At 42.7% G+C, this 6,843-nt stretch overlaps 1 long non-coding RNA gene across 1 annotated transcript in view; it reads left to right on the forward strand.

Moving 5' to 3' along the window:
• The first annotated feature begins 4,547 nt into the window (after positions 1-4,547).
• Positions 4,548-6,843, forward strand: part of LOC108804811 — a 10,817-nt gene continuing 8,521 nt past the window's right edge. Inside the window, exon 1 of the long non-coding RNA XR_001942376.1 lies at positions 4,548-4,558. This is a non-coding gene — a long non-coding RNA (uncharacterized LOC108804811). The remainder of the gene's footprint in view (positions 4,559-6,843) is intronic.

A 6,843-nucleotide genomic window follows, 5' to 3' on the forward strand; every position in this document is an offset into this window, starting at 1 on the left:
AGACGCACACTCCCCCAACCATGACAAGGTAATGCTCCATGAAACGGGATCCTTGTTTCTGCTTTGGTAATGGATGACACCTTCTTTATTAATGAAAAACTGACAGGTATAGTCATATAAAAAGTTTCTCACGGTTTGGGATTCGTGGATCTTATATGCACATCCTTCTCTCGCGTTGACGAATCTCTCATTGTAATGAGCTGCGGCTCTATTGTATGATGGCTGAGGTGCTTCTTGTTTTTCATCTGAACTTTTTACACTTTTATCCTATTGATCTTCCCGTTTAGTTTCTTCTATGCTGTCTCCTGGGTTTTCTGCACTTCTTCCCTCATTTTATGTTTGTTGGCACATAATGATGGGTTACAGAGGGAAGTTAATTGATGGTAAAGGTGGTAATCAACTACGCCGTACACTTCACTTTCTAAATCTTGCGATTTTGGATCACGTACCATGTTTTAATTTTTTCGAATGTTCCTATATCCTGTGTTACCTTGTACCACATGTTTACATGCTTATGGCTATTGAAATACTTGTTTTTATCACCTGTTCATTGCTGGGGCCTAGACCCAAGACTTATATGTTCTGTATTGTCTTGAATTATTACATTTTCTTGATCTTGTTTTGAAAATTAATAACAAATGATTGTTTTAAAAAAAAAAAATCCCAATGATGAATACTAGCAGTTTAGGTGTAACTATGGTACTAGAGTCCATCGCAAATGGAAGAAACTGAAGGAAGCGCAGAGCAGCCAATATCGCCCTTTTATGTACTAGAATCATCAAAGAGAGAATCACATTGGTTACTACGGGATAAACAATACCTTCATACACTTGGATAACCAGGGCTCAGTAAGAATTAAAATCCATTGATTAAGCATTATCACTTCATGTCCACCGTAAAGAAAAGCAATACAAAACAAGATTAAAACCAGTTTAAGCATGAGATGGCAGATGTAAGTAGTGGAAGGCAGATGTAGTACTAAAGCCTAAGTTCATTATTCTCTTGCAAAACAGTAAGTAAATAACTTGGAGCTTCTGGCATGTAAAACAATGTGACATTTATATGTTGGCAGTAGGATGGCATTAGCAAACAGTGCGCTGGATAAACAGAGGTACCCAGTGTATAAAAGTATACGCAAGACAGGTGATCACAGTGTAGTGCTGTCTGGTTTATAATGAATCTGTATGTGTATTAGGTGTGGAGCACTGGCGGAACTACCAGGGTCGCAATTGGGACCGGGCCCTGGCGTTCCGCCACTTGGGGGGGCCAGCAAGGAAGTAGAGGGCCCTCCCGTGATCGTTCCGCTCCTTCCCTGTCGCACAGCCACCCGCAGCATATACGGGCAGCTGTGCAAAAGGGCTGGAGGCTGTCACTGATCTTGGATAATTTGCTGGCCCCGCCTCTTAGGAAGGAGGGTGAGGTATAGATCTTGATATCCCACAGTACATTGGATCTCAAACACTGGACTAGGGCATAATCTCTTCTTGATCTTACCTAAGTCTCTCTAAAAGGTGCCCATACACTGCACGATTATCGTAAGATAATCGTATGCGATCGGTTTTTCGTACGATAATCGAGCAGTGTGAACGGAGACATGCGACCGTTTCTACTGTACGGTCGCACGTCTTCTGTCGAACCAGCATGTTCGAAAACCAGCCGGGAATCGTACGATTCTCGGCTGGTTAGAACGGTGCTCGGAAGACAAATGCCGTACAGGCCGGTGTGCGCACGCGCACACTGCCCGTTCAGCATTGCGGTCATCGGAAGCCTTGCGATGATCGAGAGTGCGATCTGCCTGTCCAAGATAGGCAGATCGTACGTTTTTTTAATCCCTGTACAACCATCGCAAGACTAAAGTCTTGCGATGGTTGTAGAGTGTATGGCCACCTTTAACCTTCATGGCAGTATTCCCGAGTGTAGCTCAGGGTTCATTTTCAGTACCAAGAGCAGTAACCTAGAGCCACACTCGGGATTGCACAAAAGTGTCCCTTACCTTGTCCCTTCGAGCCTGGGGTGTCCTCTGATGTACGCGGCTGGCCGATGCCAGCATCTGACTTTTAGTTTCGTTTTCGTTGTCACAGCGGGGGGCGGAACCGGCGGCAAATTCAAAAGTGAAAACATGCAATATACACAGAATACACACAATACAATGTAATCGGCTATAATTACATACATGTATCAAACTATTTCACTTCAATTTTGTCCCTAGAGCTTTGTCCAGTGCCCTGCCTCCATGGCATCCAAAAAGCGTCCCTTTAGGTCAAAAGCGGTTTTAGACCAGGTAGAAAACAGCGATAGTAAATTAGAATCCCTTGCAGAATTGAGCGATAGAGATTAGTTGGGAAATTCGCCATCAGACACTGAAAGTGACGAAAGCGACGATTCTGCGACCGAGCTCAGTGATGTGCGAACTTGGAACTCTATTGACTGTGGTACGGATCATGCAGCGCCCCCAGAATTCCCATTTACTGGACCATTTTTTAAATTATTATATTGTAATTATTTATAATTATTTATTATATTATAATTTATGATTTCGTGTTTCAAACATTATCATATCCGGGATGTCTACTGGACTCTTGTTTGGACAGATTTAGGTGAGTTATTCCTATTTACTAAGTATTACAGGCCTACAATATAATACAACAAATTGCCATGAAAAACAATGTACCGCTCTGGCATGCTAAAATCCTGAATAATCACAGGATTTTAGCATTTCCAACTCTTGTAGTCAATGAGAAAACCCCTCTATATGTTCGTTATGTGTTCCAATTCACATAGCATACTGAAAAATAACTTTTTTTTTAACAAAAAGTCTTACCTTTTTAGATGTTTTGTTAAATCAGGCAAGATGGCAGATTCCAGTTTTTTTTAGCCCTTTTACAGTGATCTGTCCTTATAGAAAGACTTGGGACTGAAATGTGAGGTTTGTGTTTATCTGATAAGCTTCATAAAGCAATTTCAAATGCAGAAAGCATTTTTATTTATGATGATATGTGGGGCTGTCTTCATCCACACCTAACACCTTTAGTGGTTCCTCCTAGAAGGGGAGATCCCTGCATCTTTCCATTTATTTAGGCCCAAGGTCAAGGAAAGATTGACTTCTAAGCTGACATCCTCGTAGGGTAAAAGCAGAACAAGAAGTGGCTCACATAATTAATAGTTCTCACAGCATGTGTCAAAGTTCCACAGGCTCACTGATTGGCCAGGGTATCAGATAATCATAACAAGAATCAGATCTCTCTAGCATACCAGGATGGATAAAGCTCACACAACCTGTGCGGTAGAAATTACACATTGTGCATAGAGATACAGTTAGACTGGGTACAGCCTACTGCTGACTACAGAATTCACAACAATACAAAAAGGAATTTTGGAAAAAATACCACATGTTTACACTACATTACAGCTTACTAATTGCTAATGCCCAGTCTTCAAGTCTGCTGACTATTGTCATCCACTCAGTGATCCCATCATTGCAGATGCCATGAGACCAGCCAGACATGTAGCATTCCTAGTCTGCCATGTTGCTATTCCTATTCTGTACAAAGTTGTTGTTTTTCTTTATTTTTGTTTCTTTTCAGGGGGGGTATATCTATTAGTGTGTAATGGAGCTTTGACTGTGTAGGTACAAAAAATTGTAATGCCTTAAGAGATCAGGAAATGCAGCATAAAGCCACCAGCAAAATACAAGTGTATTTAACTGGACTTTGTCCAAAATGCTATGTTGTGAAATACACTAGAAGAGCAAGAGTATATAACTGCAAACAGCAAATAACGAAATAGGGCACATTGCTGGCTATAACACTAACCCTTCAGTTCCCGAGGATTTATTTTCTGACTACTGGACCCCTTTAATGATTTCTCATTCTGCAAGCTCTAGTGACAAGAAGCATGGGACGGCTTCCTTGTTAAATCGGGAAGCCGGGTGTCGAGTCAGCAGGGGCCGCCCCTAGCCTGTCTTTGTCGTGTGCCTAGCATCCTTCTCCTGCAGGTGGCGATATACCCTACAGTACAGGATCTATGATCTGTTGCCCTGTGTCCTTCAATGAACGGAAGAGAAAAGGCTAGAACAAATATTTCACTAAATGCCATTAGGGTTTACAACCACTTAAATGGCACAAATTTGGATATCACTCCATAGGAAGCCAGTAGTTCCATATATGTAACAATCGATTAATACTCCTAGTGAGTAATGAACTATCTTGCTAGTAAAATTGCTGTGTTCTCCTAACCTTTATGCCACTTAACATTGTTTTGAATTGATGAAAAACTGATCAGTTTTAAACACTTTTTTTTACTGTCCTAAAAATGTATGTTGCTGAAGGTTTGTTTAAATGATTAAAATGCATGAATAAGATTGGTTTTCTTACAAATCATATACACCTTTATAAAACTGTCCCATATTCCTGTTGTCCTGTGATAAGGGTGGTAGCAGAGAAGTTACAGAAAGATAGCAGACTAACCAGTCTGTGAGCCAACATTAACAGAAGACACTTGAATGTGACTCTTGTGATAACGAACATTGGATGCGTTCATTGAATTGCATGTGAAACATGTACACTAGGGTGACAAAATGCAAACTGTTGAGTGAAGAGAATGTTTGGTAGGAGTTTGTGCCTTGAATGATCACAATGCTTTTATGTAATGTAAATGAAACAGCATTGTTTAATATTATTACATGGAATTATGTGCTTGCATAATGGATGAACAACTGTCTGAAAACAAAGCCTTGCTAGCATTCCAAATGTTCGAACGCAAAGAGGTGGGTAAATGCGTGAAGTGCTCAATTGCAGGCATGTCCTAGTGGTGCTCCGAGGTCCTCCGGGATTTTAGAGGTATTATTGACCGTCAGGCATTTACATTAGCTTGCCCCAGCTTGCCTTAACCAGCACAGCTCTACTGCCATCCTAACTATGCCTCCACCAAGCACATGGACCAAGCAAAAGGGCAGATCTATCAAGGAGGCCCTAGCCTGCATGGCTACCAAGATGGCACAGATGGAACTGGAAACCCTGTGAAAGGCCTCACCTCTACGCTTGAGTGAGGGAAATGTCAAAAGTAGAACAAGTTCCCCCTTGCCCTCACCAAAATCTTTGGTACATTGCAGACTCCTCCAATGCAATGACCGCATGCTTTACAAGGCCCTGCTGGCTACATCAGAGCCGATAAACGTACACACGAGACACGTGAACTGCGCTAAAGAACCTCAGACCGACAAACTTACCTGTGAGACATGAGAACTGGGCCAAAGAACCTTAGTCCTGGAATCGCACATGGAGGTAGCAGCTTCAGCCCTAAATACCCATATCTGAGAGCTTGAAGCTTTAAAAAGGTCCATAACCAACAGGTGCCGCCACTCAAATCTCTGCATCCACGGGCTTCCTGAGTTAGATTGTTGACCTGCAGGCCACAATGACAGCGCTGTTCAGGAACTCACACCACACATCTCAGTCAAGCACCTCCTATTACGACACATACATTGTGCCCTGACCCGGCGACAGATGGCCTACCATGAAACATAATTATCAAATCTTTCTACTCTTGCACCAAGGAGACCATATTGCAGGAGGCCCAACAAAAAGGACTTTCTCAACTTCCAGGGACATGACTACCAGGTCTTTGTGGACCTGACACCTTCCATACAGAAGAAATGGGAGATCAAGTCAGCCTTGAGGATCATCCAGCAGCATGGCATCACCCTACATGTGAGGGCTCTCCTTCCAACTTTTTTTCTCTCACCACGGGCATCAATATTAGAACTCCACCTTGGCAGAGGCCCAGCAGTCGCTGGAGAACCTCGGGCTCACAGCACAAAAATCCTTTGTAACCTCTTCACCTCCGATAACAGAGTGGCGATCCTCAGTACCTCACAAGGCCACAGTCTCCAACAGATGCCCTGCAACCTCATCATCACTCCATATAGGCCTCTCCCCACTCCGGTTTTGACTGCTCTGGCTGAGAGACCCCGCATGGATGCTGACCAATGACTTACTCGGATGACTGCTCTCCCACAACCAGTTTAGAAAAGTCATTCTAGTTCATGAATTTTCGTTCCTCAATTGCTTCCTACAGCCTGATATCGGGCATAGCCCAAAACCTTGGTTTTAAGAGCTTATTGGTGGCTTGCTATTGGCTGTAATTGTTGGCAAGAACAAAAGAGCTTATACTCCTGTGACTCTGCTAGGCAATTCGCCCTTCACCTTTGATAAGTGCGATGCACTTTCTATATGAACATACTGGCGATTTGTCAAATGGGGACTTTTCATTAAGCTGCGCCATAATTTCAGAAAGACTGTAGTCATAGCTGGACACAAGGCTAGACTTTACTTTCTGTCTTAGAACTGGTGTTCTTATTGCTGTTTGCTTAACAGCAATAAGAACAGCAATAATTGCAACCTTTTTTCTTATCACCGTTTGTGAATTGCCTACCCAGTTCCATGATACACCATACTCTACTTTGCAGGTCCCAGACACAGCCAGTGTTAATTTATGTATATGTCTGTTATTGCATAGTTCTATAGCCACCTCAGGTACCCTAAACCCTTGACGTATGGAATATACCATGATCTGATGCTCCCTTAGGTGTCTTGCTGTGATTTAATTGTTTCTGACATTTGTTAGCATCATATTATTTTATATACGAGTTACTGCTCCCTCCTCTTCACCCAATGTGCGGACAGATTGACCACCTTTTGAGCCCTACTCTGCCTGGATATGACCAGATTCCGGCTACGCAAAATTCATGGTGTTCATGTTCCATCAGCTTGCCTTTGCTTGTTCTATTATCATATTACCCTCCATCTTTACCTTCTCCCCCCTCTCCCCCCACCCCCCTCCTCT

Source organism: Nanorana parkeri, unplaced genomic scaffold, assembly GCF_000935625.1.
Source record: "Nanorana parkeri isolate BGI_ZX_2015 unplaced genomic scaffold, ASM93562v1 scaffold74, whole genome shotgun sequence".
Taxonomy (NCBI): Eukaryota; Metazoa; Chordata; class Amphibia; order Anura; family Dicroglossidae; genus Nanorana; species Nanorana parkeri.